Source organism: Ursus arctos, unplaced genomic scaffold (assembly GCF_023065955.2).
Source record: "Ursus arctos isolate Adak ecotype North America unplaced genomic scaffold, UrsArc2.0 scaffold_11, whole genome shotgun sequence".
In the NCBI taxonomy this organism is placed as follows: domain Eukaryota; kingdom Metazoa; phylum Chordata; class Mammalia; order Carnivora; family Ursidae; genus Ursus; species Ursus arctos.
The window spans coordinates 21718451-21732892 of NW_026622775.1; the positions used below are offsets into that span (position 1 = coordinate 21718451).

A 14442-nucleotide genomic window follows, 5' to 3' on the forward strand; every position below is an offset into this window, starting at 1 on the left:
CTGTGACACATTTTAAACTATTTTGGCACAGAAAATAACAAATGCTATTTCTAAACAAATAGCTCCAATTATAAATTATACTGAACAGTGTTTTACTTTTGGGCAGAGCCCATGAATTATGAAGACTAAGGAAATACACCTGAGAAATGAAGTTCATTTATCTGCTTTGGCTCTGTTTTTAGCAAAAAAGAACCACAATGGTGGTTTGGTTACCTCATTCAACTTGATTTAGGTATGTGAAATGAATATCTCAGAAATCTGTTTGAAGAGAAAATGTATAGCTTTTTTCAGTTCTCTTTACCGTAATGAATCAGGGCCATGGTTATTGTAAGAGTGCAAAATGGAACATGAATAGCAATTTTTTTTTAAAGATTTTATTTATTCGACAGAGACAGAGACAGCCAGTGAGAGAGGGAACACAGGCAGGGGGAGTGGGAGAGGAAGAAGCAGGCTCATAGCGGAGGAGCCTGATGTGGGGCTCGATCCCATAACGCCGGGATCACGCCCTGAGCCGAAGGCAGACGCTCCGCTGTGCCACCCAGGCGCCCCAGAATAGCAATTTTTTAAACAGAAGTTTTTCTCTAGAAAGCTAATTGTGAGTTCTATAAAATTTAAGAAAAGTGGTTATTCTTGATCAAACCATTTTGAGGTGTAGTTCAGAAGATAATTATACCATATTATTAAGCATGCCAATTAAAAGGTATAAATTTAAAGCAGTTTTTCTATGGGATGAAAATATGTAACAGTGTTTGGAAATCCTCCCAGTAACAAATTGTAAATAAGTGGGAGGCAAGCTACAGCCCTAGGCAAATTATTTATTCTATTTTATAGACAGGTGAGTGAAGCACTGAAGTGTTAAACTACAAATCATTACTGTAGTCATAAATACAATTCAACTGGTTTGATTTTCTAAGAAATTTATAAATATTTCAAAAGAGTAATTCCTCCAGGATGTCTGATACTTCCTGCCAGCTACTTGAGGGTCATTGGGATGGGTTAGTTACCAAGAAACATGGCAAGATGGCACTGGAGAGAGTGATCTATATCTGAGGAGAAGATTCCTATGGCTATTCCATACAAATTGTATCAGCTGACAGGAGGGGTAAATGTGGGGGGAAAAGTAGGCAAAGCAAGAGGTCAGGAGTTGGAGAAATACACTGTCAATTTGGAAAGAAGTGATGCAAAGGAAGAGTGAGGTGATGAAGTCTAGGAAGTTGGTTGCTAATAGGCTGAAGTTCTTACAGATTATTCTTAAAGATGCTGATCTCATGGTGCATGGATAGGTGGTGAATGAAATATGGGTACAAATTATAGATACTGGATTTTTTTAATTAAAGATTTCATTTATTTGACAGAGAGACAGTGAGAGAGGGAACACAAGCAGGGGGAGTGGGAGAGGGAGAAGCAGGTTTCCTTCTGAGCAGGGAGCCTGATGCGGAGCCTGATCCCAGGATCCTGGGATCATGACCTGAGCTGAAGGCAGACGCTTAACTGACTGAACCACCCAGGCGCCCCTAGATATTGGATTTTGAAAGGCTGTGATTGAATGAGACCTTTTGGGGTCTTGAGAGGGTGTGAGTAAATCTTGCATGTACAAGGAATATAAAAAATTATGCCAGAAGGTGGACTATAGAACAAATCCTTTGTAGTTTCTTCTTCCAGAGGTGGAATACATTTCCCCATCCCTTTTTGGCCTGGCCTTGTGTCTTTCTTTGACTGACATATGTGGTGGAGGTAATACTAAGTGAATTTCAAAGCCTAGGACTCAAGAGGCCTTACAGTTTTTGTCTTCACCCTTGGAACGCTGCCTGGACTCTGACACATCAGAAAGCTGTCTAACTTATTAAAACATGAGGGGCCATGTGGAAGAGAACCAGAGCATCCCAGTTGATAGCCAGTACCTACTACCAGATGCCTGAACAGGACTATCTTGGATCTTTCACGCTTGTTGATCTACAGCTAAATATAGCAAATGAAGGAGCCCAGTCGAAACCAGCAGAAAATCTGCCTAGATAGCCCATGGATTCCTAAGGAATAATAAAATCATTGCTGTTTTAAGTTCTAAAGCAATACTTAAACAGTTGGGTCACATTGAGTTTATCCATTCTTTTGTTTATTTGTCCATCCATCCATCCCATATTTCTTGAATGTCTATACTCTACAAGTTACTGGGGACACAAAAGATTCAGATAGTTGTATTACTTCTTTTCTTCTCTGCTTATGTTGCACTTTTTTATGTTGCACAATTAGAACTCTCTAGGTAGTAAGTGAGGTGAGAAGGAATATATCAGAAAATTTCTGTTGTAAAGGTCTGAGACTAGACCTTGATGGTGAGAAGATGGAAAAGTTAGCATTTCCAAGATGCAGTTTTCTGTTCCCCAGAGACTTAAGTTCCTTTTTGGGGAAGACTGATTCTTTGTTCTGAAGGGAAAAGTAGGGGGGAAGAGTGCTTAATTATATGGTAGGATCATCTTTTGAACTACACCTAAGGAACAACCACTTTTGATCAAGAACAAACACTTTTCTTAAATTTGACAGAACTCACTTACGATTAGCTTTCTAGAGAATAACTTCTGTTTAAAAAAATCCACAAAAAATCCCACCCCAAAACCCCAAGCCCACCAAAATCTAAAAAACAAACCAACAAAAAACCCCCAAAACACTATAATAGGTCTTTTAGTTGTAGGAAGTAAATAATTATCCATCAATTGTTTTGGAAAGAGACTTTGAAATAATTTAAATGAGGGTATTCTAAACTAAAAAGATAAATGTTCTGTTTAAAGTTACATAAGTTGGGTATATATTTTATATGTATTAGGTTTTTGAAGATTCTTTGAGTTTTAAGGGGTAGAAGGTTGAAGATAGAAGTGTTTCTTTCTTTAAGTATAAATTTAGAAAGCACCCTAAATAGATATTGCTGGTTGGTCCTGGAATGCATGCTCTTTAAGCAACTGCTGATAGATTAAGTAGAAATTCTGAAGACTGCAGGAAGAGTGCACAAGCCTGTCTCCCCTGTGACTGGAGGGAGTCCTGTTAAAAGGGAATGGATTGGGCAGGCTCCATGTGACCAAATGAGAGCAGATTGCTAGAGTCTCCTCATAGAAGTTATTGGGCACAATTGAACAACGAGAATTGGAGGAAAACACTGTGTTTTTAAGGAATTGCCCAGTTGATAATCATGGACCAAATCCTTCCCTTGTGTAGAGTTATTGATATTTTCCCCTACAGAAAGTGGATATTTACTCTCCAAAAAGTCTGGGAAAGCAAATAGGAATTTAGAAGGTTGGTATAAGGCTGAAGTAGATGGGAATTCTCTTCCTGTTGACTGGACCGACCCTCTGGGTAGTGTAGACAAACTTGAAGATACTCCCATTATGGGAAGTATTTCCAAAGCAACTCAGGAGAAGCCGTGGAATTTACCCTTGTGCTATCCCCTAACTTCTAATAAATATTTCAAAAAGGTGCACTTTTAGTTGAACGATGGGAATTAAGAATGGGTTCTGCGCTCATGATCTTTGTCGTTTCCTATCTCTAAGAACCCAGGTAAACCACTTTTCTTCCATGAACCTCAGTTTTCTTGTTTTTCAAAATAAAGATAATGTATGACTTAGGGATATTGCATGGATCAAATGGAATAATTTGTTCCAAAAATGGTCTGAAACTCCAAAGAACCATGAAAATAAAAGGAATTATAATAAACCTCTTATTAGATACAGTTTTTACAAATCTTCCTGATTCTGACCCAGACTTTTCTGAAATCACATCTTATGCAGTATAAGATTATATTGAAAATAAATTCCATGAGTCAGTAGTCAGAATCAGATGTTCTATAACAACACTAGTCTAATACAACTTCAAACTTTAAATAGCTCAGAAAACTGAGAATAGAGAATTGTAAAACAGTGGTAGAACTCTGTACTTCTCTACAATCAAAGTTCTTTTGGGGAAAAATGAGAGAATTCTTAAATAAAGTACTGCAGGCAAATAAATACTTTCTGGTCAGGTTTTTGTTGTTTTTGTTTTCTTCTTCTAAGAATCTATTATTAGCAGCAGAAGAACACAAAGATATCCTTTTTTTTTCTTAAAATAAGTGGCCAAACTCTCAGATTAATTGGATGACACTCAATTGACACATGTGCTGTCACTCTTACAAGGAACATGGAAAGTCTGAGTTCTGTTAGCTTTTGATTAGTAATGACTCACATTGGGGATACATCATTAGAGAACCTAATTTACTGAGAGAACCAATTAAGTAAATATGTCTTTCCTCCTTGTCTTAGCCTGTTTAGGCTGCTTTAACAAAAACCACAGAGTAGGGTGTTTATAAACAACAGAAATTTATTTCTCACAGTTCTAGAGGCTGGAAGTCTTAAGATCAGAGTGCCAGCATGGTGGGACTCTGGTGAAAGCCCTTTTCTGGGTTATAGACTGCTGTCTTCTTACTGTGTTCTCACATGCTGAAAGGGACAAGCTAGCTCTTTGGGGTCTCTTTCACAAAGGCACTAATCCCAATCATGAGAACTCCGCCCTCCTGACATAATCATCTCAAAAGGCCCCTCCTCTTAATACAATTATCTTGGGGGTTAAGATTCAAACCTATGAATTTTTAGGGGGGGATATGAACAATCAGACCATAGTACCCCTATTGTAGAATTTTCACAATAGTATTTGTGTTTGCATAATTCGAAGAAAATTGAAAATAATCTCCCCAAAATAGCAAAAATACACCTTTATGAATAATGAAAGTTGGTATATCTGTTTAGTTATTCTTTCCTTGTCCAAAGAACTGTTTTAATTTGCACTTTCAGTATTTATGAAAATATAGGAAATACAATAAGGAGTTATATTCTTTTAAAAAAATACACCAGAATACTTGAAAAAGAGAAAAATCGAAAGAAAAAATTTTAAAAGAGACAGATAAAATATCAATTAAAGTAGAATAGGAAGATGTTATCAGGAACATATAAAGATGTTAGTTATTGCACATTTGTTTCTGAGATTCCCTAGGAATTGACCCCCTCCCCGCCAAAGTGAGGGAATGGAGGAATTTAATGTAAACAGAGTAAACAGAGAGCCTGGAGAAGCTAGAGGAATAGCTAGATAATGCATTCCCTAGAAACTCTCTGAGACATCTTGGGTCTTTCGAGTCAACTTTGGCACCTATATTTGTGACTTCTCTTAGGAGAAGTTGAAGAGTTAAACTTCTGGGCTTCTTATTAATGTAATAGCTACCCAAAGTGCAGGAAGCAAATTTATAATAAGGTGTGAGAGTTTAGATTTGCATTCTTCTGTTGAGGTACGTCGTATTTCCTCATAGAACGGGGTCTGTAGAGTGAGGTAGAGTGTAAAAAGAAAAAGTTCTGAATCTTGTTAAACACATATAAAATTTTGTTTTATGTCATAGAGCATTGAATAAATGATAACAGTATTTTTAATCACAGGACCTGTGTTACCAGTTTGTTTTACTAACCATAAAAATACTTCAATAAATTTTTAAAGTCAATTATTGAGTAGAACTGCAATGAAATGATATAATTGTTGTTAACTATATCCCTAACAGCTTAATGATTTTACTTGTTTGGGATTGTTTTGAATTTTCCTTTTAAACAATTATACAATTTTAGTTTTAAACTTAAGCACCCATAAATATATGTTAAATAAATAAATAAATAAAAGTAAGAGTAAAATGGCAGGATCAGCTGCTACTTTTAAAATATATTTCTAAGTTTGATAATTAATATGTTTATTGTAAATGTTCAAATAATAGAGACATATATGAAGAAACAATTATAAGTTTCTCCTTCTTCCTTTAATCCTATCTCCCCAATAAAACCCATATTAACATTTGGTGGGTATCCTGGTATTCTTCCATATTTTTTCTAATTGTGCATGTATATGTGAATATATATATGCATACATACACACATTTATAGAGGTTTTTCTGTATAACATAATATGATCATATTATACATATTGCCCTACAACTTGCATTTTCTTTTCACTTACTATGTCTTAGATTTTCAGGGCAGTATAAAAACTCAACTCCTCTTTAATAACTGTAGGATATCTGTCATGTGGATGTACCTTAGTGTACTTATTGTAACTTTATTGATAGCCATTCAGGTTGTTTCCAGCTACTTTGATGTTACAAACAATGCTGCAGTAAACATTTTCCTACACACATTCTTTCATGTTTGTGATTTTGTTTCAATAGGATGAATTTCTAGAAGTAGAATCGCTGAGTCAAAGACTATGCACATTTAATATTTTAACAGAGACTGCCAGATACTTTCCCAAAAAGAAGCAATTCAAACTCCCATCATCAGTGTATGAGACTGCCTGGGCTTCACATCCTCATTAGCCCTGGAAATACCAGTCTTAAATGTTTGCTACAATAATGGATGAAAATGGTATCTGGTTATTTTACTTTGCATTTTTCTTATTACTGTGAAGTTAAGTGAGCATTCGTGTTGTGGTGACTTGCAATTCTTCTTTTTTAAATTGCCTTTATATTTTCTTTGCTCACTTTTCTATGGCAGGATTTGTTGTTTTGCCTATTAATCAGTAGAAGCATTTTGTATTTTAGGAATACAACTATTTGTCAGTCATGAGTTTTGTACATATTTTATTTTAGAATGTGGTTTGTTTCTTGATTTTGTTTATTGTGTTTTATGCCAAGCAGAATTCTTTTTGCTGTACTATTACCCCCCCCCCCACATTTAATTATCTTCTCTATGGCTTCTGGGTTTCCTTTATTGCTTAAGAATTTTCCCATCTTGTGGTTTTATAGATAATCTCCTATTTACAAAAAAATATTTTTGTTTGTTTTTTTTTTCTTTAGAAAGAGAGAGTATGCACTAGTCAGGGTGGTGGGGAGGTGGGAGGGAGAGGGAGACTCTTAAGCAGGCTCCACACCCAGAGGACAGCCTGGACACAGGGTTTGATCTCAAGATCCTGAGATCATGACCTTAGCCCAAATCAAGGGTTGGTTACTTAACTGACTGAGCCACCCAGGCACCTCTTAAAAATATTTTTGTAGTTTTATTTTTAGGTTTAGACTATTAACCCACCTAAAGTTTATTTTTATATGAAATGAAGGTCTGCCTTTATTTTCTTCTATTTCTTATATTTTTTCCATATACATTCCACATATTTATACAAATATTCTCTTTTCCCATAAATTGAAATATTTTTCTTATGTATTTTAAATTCTTATATATACTTGTATCTGTTTTTGGATTTTCTCATCTGTTTAAATTATCTATTTGGCTATTCCTATGCCACTATTATACTGATTTGATTAGCCTAGTTTAATAATTTAAATGTCTCATAGGCACAATTTCACTATCCCTCCCCCCAAATATATTGGCAACAATCACATATTGATTCTTCCATGTCAACTTCAAAATATTTTTCCTGTTCTTTAAGAAACCCAGTGGTAATGATATTGAATTTATGTAATTATTGGGGAAAGTGCCATTATTATGGCATAGTTTTGCCTCTCCCTTCCTCTCCTTAGCCTTGGGAGGATAATTTGTTCCTGAAAAATCCCTCAGGGATGAGTCCTTCTAAATCTTAAATTCCATAGAAATTTTTGGTTCTTCAACATTTAACTGACAGAGAATTTCTCAAATTTATGTAATTGAACTAAAGCAAAACAGCAGTGATAAAGACAAAGGAATAAAACAATGTGAGTAATGCACAAGATCGTCACTACTGTAACTAGCAAGCTGTGAGTACTTGGAGGGAAGAATGGAAGGAATATAAGCCAACCATATCACTGTGAAGGTCACAGCATGCTGGTGCTCATCTCCAGGTGTTTGACTCTAAGTGCGTCCGAATAATTGCAGAGATACCTCATTAACTGAAATAGAGTGTAAGATGAAACAACTCATTAAGTCACATTCTTGTAACTTGAATAGGCTTTCCAAGAACCTGGTAGACCTCTGTAAACCTTTTCAGCTTTTGTTGTATATCCTTACCTAACATCTAGTACATTTCTTCTACACTGTAGGTTAGTAAAAAAGTGTTAGCTAACATTGTGACTTGATTCATTCAGGAGAAAAAGTTAAATGAACGAATTTCTGGAAAACTGGCAGCAATTCTTTTGCTTCCACAATTTCTCTTGCACCAGCCATACTGTAGGAGACAATGTTCCTGAATCCACATTTATTTTTGGCACTGTCAACTGTCTTCTAAACTTCCTATTAAGATCTATTGTAATCCCTATTTTTGAAAGGATAATCTACTTTATATAACAGGTTTAGTTCGGTACATGTTCATGATTGCGTCTGAGTTCTATTTGGCATGCTATCTTCACCAGGATTTATTTATTTATTATTTATTTATTTCCTTCCTTCCTTCCTTCCTTTCTTCCTTCCTTCCTTCCTTCCTTCCTTCCTTCCTTCCTTCCTTCCTTCTTTCTTTCTTAGATTTATTTATTTATTTTGAGAGGGAAGGGGAGGGGCAGAAGGAGAGAGAGAATCTTGAGCAGACTCCTGCCGAGCATGGAGCCTGGGGCTCCATCTCATGACCCCCCAGATCATGGCCCCAGCCAAAATCAAGAGTTGGATGCTCAACCAACTGAGCTAAACAGGTGCCCCCCCCCCGCCCTTTTAAAAGATTTGTTTAAGGATTTTCTGGTTTCTTTCTTTTTTTTTTTTTTAAAGATTTTATTTATTTATTCGACAGAGATAGAGACAGCCAGCGAGAGAGGGAACACAAGCAGGGGGAGTGGAAGAGGAAGAAGCAGGCTCATAGCAGAGGAGCCTGATGTGGGGCTCGATCCCGTAACGCCGGGATCATGCCCTGAGCTGAAGGCAGACGCTTAACCGCTGTGCCACCCAGGCGCCCCCTGGATTTTCTGGTTTCTAAGCATATTTTTTGCACAGAAAAAAACTTCAGGACTTGGGCATCTCCCATATGAAATGTCCATTTACAGTATTGAGCAAATTTGAAAGGTTATGGGGTACGAAGAAGTTGTTCATTATAGTTTTAATGACCTTGAGGATATCACTGAAATAGGCTGACTGGAGGTTGGAAGGAAATATAGAGAGAAAAGTCCTCTTGTCAAGAAACTAACAGTGGGGAAATGTACAAATAGACAGGCAATTTTAATTCAATGTGATACAAGTAACTGAGAAGTAGCATTGACTGCCACAGGCACATAAGTTCATCCAGCTGATTATTTTGCGAATCAAGATTATTTTGAGGATCAAGAGAATTAGAGGTTTTGTGATCAGAGATGAGCGAGTTTCCAGTAATTCAAAAGGAACTGATTTCTAGATGGTTTAGAGAAAATATATTCTAAATATATTCTAAAGGACTGTAGGTAAAATACATTCAAAAGGAACCTCCAAAGATTACTTGGTGGAGAAAGCTTGCTCCTATCTCTTTTTTTGCTTTCTTTGCGCAGATTTCCCTTATGTGGCTCCAGCTGGACTTCCTAATCTGCTTAGCAGAAATCTGGAGAGGAGAGGGGCAGTAAGGAGTATAGGCAGGAAGGAATTGGTTATAATCTGTTAGCCTCACTATTGATCTGGCCAGAGATGCCATCCATGGTGCTACCTACTAGAGTCCAGTCATTACCTGAATCACAAGTAACCCTGTGAATACATGGTGCCCTGTTCTTATAAAGTATTTTGTTTTCTCTACTAGGCTAAGCCTTCCTATGCCTGGGCTAACTACCTTGGATTAATGTCAAGTTTCTGGTGCTCCACCTAGCCCACGTGGAGAAATCATGTTTTTCCTACAGTTTTAACTTTTCGTCTCTACAATACCGGCAGTTTAAATATGCATATTAGTTTAGTTTGGTATATAACTGCATTTGTGGCACAGTTTTGAGAGTCTGAGAATTTTGGAGAGAAGTCACTTTCAACTCAGTGAAGATAACATCTAACTTTGTACAGCTCTTTTACATTTATAGACATTTTATATATACATTATCTTCTTTAATCCTAACAAGTCCATGAAATTATTGAATAAAGAAAAAATATAAACTGATATTATAGTATACAGAAGGCAAAATAGCCAGAAAGGAAAATTGAAAAAAGTATTTTCTGGGTTGAATATCACTTTTGCATCATTAGTTTTTGAGGAGGTTATAGGGTATGTGGGGATATTTTGGTATCTTGTGGATATACGTTACAAATCCTGAAAATCAGCACATGAATTCATTGGGCACACAGTTTGGGGGTGTGCCGGTGTATATTTTATAGACACATTACTCACAGTTTAGCAGTGCACATGTGTTACTAAAAAGGTTCTGTTATACAACTGATATACTAAAGAGTTTCCTTTTCTTATGCCTACTTAAATCAGAATTAAGATACCCGTTGTCTTGCTATAATAAATGGGACAGCTGGCGTATTAGAATTATGGTGCTCTGCTTCTTCTTGTGTCTTATGCTTAAAGGGATGGAAGCTAATTATCAGACTAGGACAAGGACTGGAATCTTCCCTCATTTATTCTACATGGATCCACTTATGGAAGCACTTATGGAAGCCAGTACAGTTGGTAGAGCTGCAGGAAGAGCTATATTCTGGGCAGATGACAGCCAAGAGTCTGATTACATTTAGACTAAGTTATAATGAAAGGAGCCATCTTAATCCATACCTTGTCCAAACTAAAGACAAGGGGCAAAAAAAAAAAAAAAAAAAAAAAAAAAAGTGTGAACCTTAGGAATGTTCATTTTCCTAGTCCATTTGTGGGGTGATGTGGACCATTTTGTTTATAAAGTAAATTTGACTTTGGTGTTTATGGAAAAACAAGCATGTATAGTTTTAGAATTTATGAGCTATCAGTCTTTTATTCTTCAAAAAATTCTGAAGCTGTCTGGTAAAGTCTAATTGGTTTCCCTTTCAGGTATTCTTTGATTCTTTGGCACAGTGGAGTCACTGCTTCCTTTAATACATTCCTATTGTATATTGTTTGTGCATCTCTTACCTAATTCTGCCTGGTTTATTTCCTGAGTCAAGGCCTCTGTTCTACAGAGGAATCTTTAATTGGCTGACTCATTCTTTCTGTTGATTTTTTCTTATGATAGCTTATTTTTTAAAAGAGATTTTATTTATTTGAGAGAGTGAGCGAGAGAGAGAGAGAGTGCACGAGTGGGGGGAGGGGCATAGGAAGAGGGAGAAGCAGACTTCCCACTGAGCAGGGAGCCCAATGTGGGGCTCAATCCCAGGACCCTGGGATCATGACCTGAGCTGAAGGCAGACGTTTAATCAACTGAGCCACCCAGGTGCCCCTGATAGTTTATTTTTTTATCCCTTATTCTTTTCAAGTAAATTGAGTCAATTATTAGATATTTTTCAATATTTTAAAAAAGGATCAGAAAAACTATTAGCATTAACTTGTACCACTCCATTTATTTTCATATTGACAGTGGCTTAATTTCCGTAGAGAAGCCTGCTTATGAGCTATCTTTTTTTTCTTTGAAGTTTTAGCAGGTTGCTTCAAAATGATGCCAGTTGTCTCAAGGATTAGAAAACTTTATTTTAGAAGATTTATAAGCTATCATCAACGAATAACCTTTAGTGACTTATTTATTATGTTCAGTTCAGTTCAAACATTTAAAGATTATCGTGTTGCACATTTTGTTAGGAACTAAGGTTTTAGGTAAAGAAGACACAGTCCTTGGTGTAAGAGATACTATAATCCAACAGGTGGAAAAAATGATATAAATTCTGATCTTGAGCATGGATTGCCTAGACTTTACATGTTAAGAATTCCTTAACTAGGGGTACCTGGGTGGCTCAGTCTCCTAAGCATCTGCCTTTGGCTCAGGTCATGATCCCAGGGTTCTGGGATCGAGCTCTGCATCAGGCTCCCCTTGTCAGTGAGGAGCCTGCTTCTCCCTCTCCCTCTGCCTACTGCTCCCCCTACTTGTGCTCTCTCTCTCTGTCAAATAAATAAATAAAAATCTAAAAAAAAAAAAAAAGAATTCCTTAACTAAAGACAAATACCATATGATTTCACTTTTTGTGGAATTTAAGAAATGAAACAAATGAACAAAGAAAAAGACAAACCAAAAACAGACTCTTAACTATAGAGAACAAACTGACAATTACCAGAAGGGAGGTGGGTGGGGGGATGGGTGAAACAGGTGAAGGGGATTAAGAATACACTTATCTTAATGAGCACTGAGTAATGTATAGAATTGTTGAATCACTATATTGTACACTTGAAACTAATGTAACACTGTATGTTAACTATACTGGAATTTAAAAAAATAAAATAATTCTTTGACTATATATAAAAGGTCAATTCTGTTCTATTGGGCATCTAGGATATGTCTTTTATCAGAGTATCTAAGGATTGGTGTATGATCTTTTGTTAAAAGATGAAATGCCTGGTCATAAATGCATTATTTTATCTTAAGTGTAGATATGTTTTGTTCATATATCAGATGTTATAGACTAAAGAGTTGTGCAATATTATATTATATATTTTTGATCAAACATAAATAATCAGGGTCAGAGCAGGCACTCTTTCTTCCCCAAGTTATTCAGTCATGTCCCTAGTGTTCACTACACTGCTATTGTGAACAGTCTGCACCTTGTTATAGATGACATTGAATCTCAGTGCACTTGTAGCGTGTTCACGGCTGAGAAGTACCTTGAGCTTTCCCTGAGGGCTATAAGAACTGTTTATCTTTTCTTTATGTGCCAGCCAAGGGGGCCTGTTTGGGCAGTAACCACCCTACAGGCAGAAGTTTAACAAATTAAAAAGCCTTAGAAACACCCCTTTCCCCAATTTAGGATGTTTTCTAGGGAAAACACAAATCCCTGCCCTGCCTTCAGCTTTTTTATTGCCTTCTTTTATGGTCACTAGCAAATGGAATCTCAGTGCGTGCTGTCTCCTTTAGAGAACTTGTTCATTAAAAAATGGATTTGAATTTATAGTAATTCAATATATTCAGTGCAGACGAATTTGCCATTAATTCTTTGGATTGTTACAGCAATAAAGGTATTCATGACAAACTATTTTTCTATTATCTTTAACGGTGTGGAAATTAGACGTGCTATTTTAATGGGATTTCTTCTGAATTTGGGGTTTTGCTAATGAAACTCTCACTTTAAAGTGTGATTTTATTTCCAAATAAATAACCAATAGATATTGTATCAGTGATCTAATAACCATTGATAGCTGCAAATATTTTGAATTTTTGAAAGTTTTTCTATTAAAGATGCTTTCACATACAGTCGCTTTGGAAAATCCCAAGACATTTTTCTAGGACTATAACAACTATCCCGTTTGGGCTGTTCTTGTCATCACAGTTTCCTGGAGATGGCAGCAAAGTACACAGAAGCAAGGGAGCCAACCATAACACATAAACAAGTGGTGAGATTAATGGAGCTGCGCAGTTCGGATGACTGCCGAGATGCATCGGCCTCTTCTGCTCTCAGATGACAGGGCAGGTAAATAGAGAGCTGATGTATGTGTTAATTTGATTTTTAATTATGTTGGATAGCTTCCAAAAAATCCTGTACAAACAGCTAGTTTTATTTTTTTCTTCACCTGCGGTCAGGTCCCTAGCTCTCTTGTCTCTCTGCCTGTTTGTTGCCCCTTTTCCTTTATGGTAAAAGTATTCAGAGATCTCCACAGCAAACATTTTTTGAAGCCTTTATTTTATGTACCAATCTACAACATTTGTTATCCTTACTCCATTTTCCTATAGCTATTTCTAATCATGTAGCACATTGCATTTCAATCCCTCTGGGAAGTGAGATTTTTAGAATCTATAATGGAATGATTAACTGGCAAGGCGATGCACAGGCTAATAACAGATTGCAAAGGACATCATATTAGACATTGTAAAAACCCTCTTTATTCCAAAGTATACATCCAATAATGTCCCAGCAGACATGAGTAATGAGCATTGTACCCAGAATAACAGGGACCCTATCGTTTTGGAATTTGTGCAGAAATGTTATTAAAATGAAAGAGAGAACTTCTTTCTACTGAATTGTAACTGTGGGTTTCAATGCTAAACTTGTTTGTCAAAATGCTATTGCCCGGAATCAGTGAAAAGCTTATATAAGACCAAAATATTTCACAAGTTGTTTGAGTACTATAAGAAATTTTGCTTTGGAGGAAGCTTGATGAAAGATCTTAACATTTAAAGATCCAGTGTCTTTCAGCTAAAATGGATAGCTATCTTTTGAGAGTATTTTTGAAGTAAAATTTACTTTTAAGATGGGACAAAAAAGAACACCCTTGATGATGAGTAAAAATTCCTAATGTCAGATCTTGAACATAAAAAAATAGAAGGATATTTACTTTCTCAGACAATAGATAAATAGGATGAATTGATTAAATTGCTGTTTTTGGTCAGACTGTTTACTTAGTAATGAGAACTTGGTGCAATGAGAACTTACTTTTTAACTAGAAATATACCAGAAATGTTTTTCTGTACTTATATGCCATAAAAACTTCTGA

The 14442-nt window shown here is 36.2% G+C and overlaps 1 protein-coding gene across 1 annotated transcript in view; it reads left to right on the forward strand.

Moving 5' to 3' along the window:
* The window catches only part of CUNH4orf33 (chromosome unknown C4orf33 homolog), a 153564-nt gene extending 140244 nt beyond the window's left edge, over nucleotides 1–13320 (forward strand). Inside the window, exon 9 of the transcript XR_008958627.1 lies at nucleotides 13281–13320. The gene's annotated coding sequence lies outside the window, so the exon portion shown is untranslated. The remainder of the gene's footprint in view (nucleotides 1–13280) is intronic.
* Nucleotides 13321–14442: the final 1122 nt, after the last annotated feature.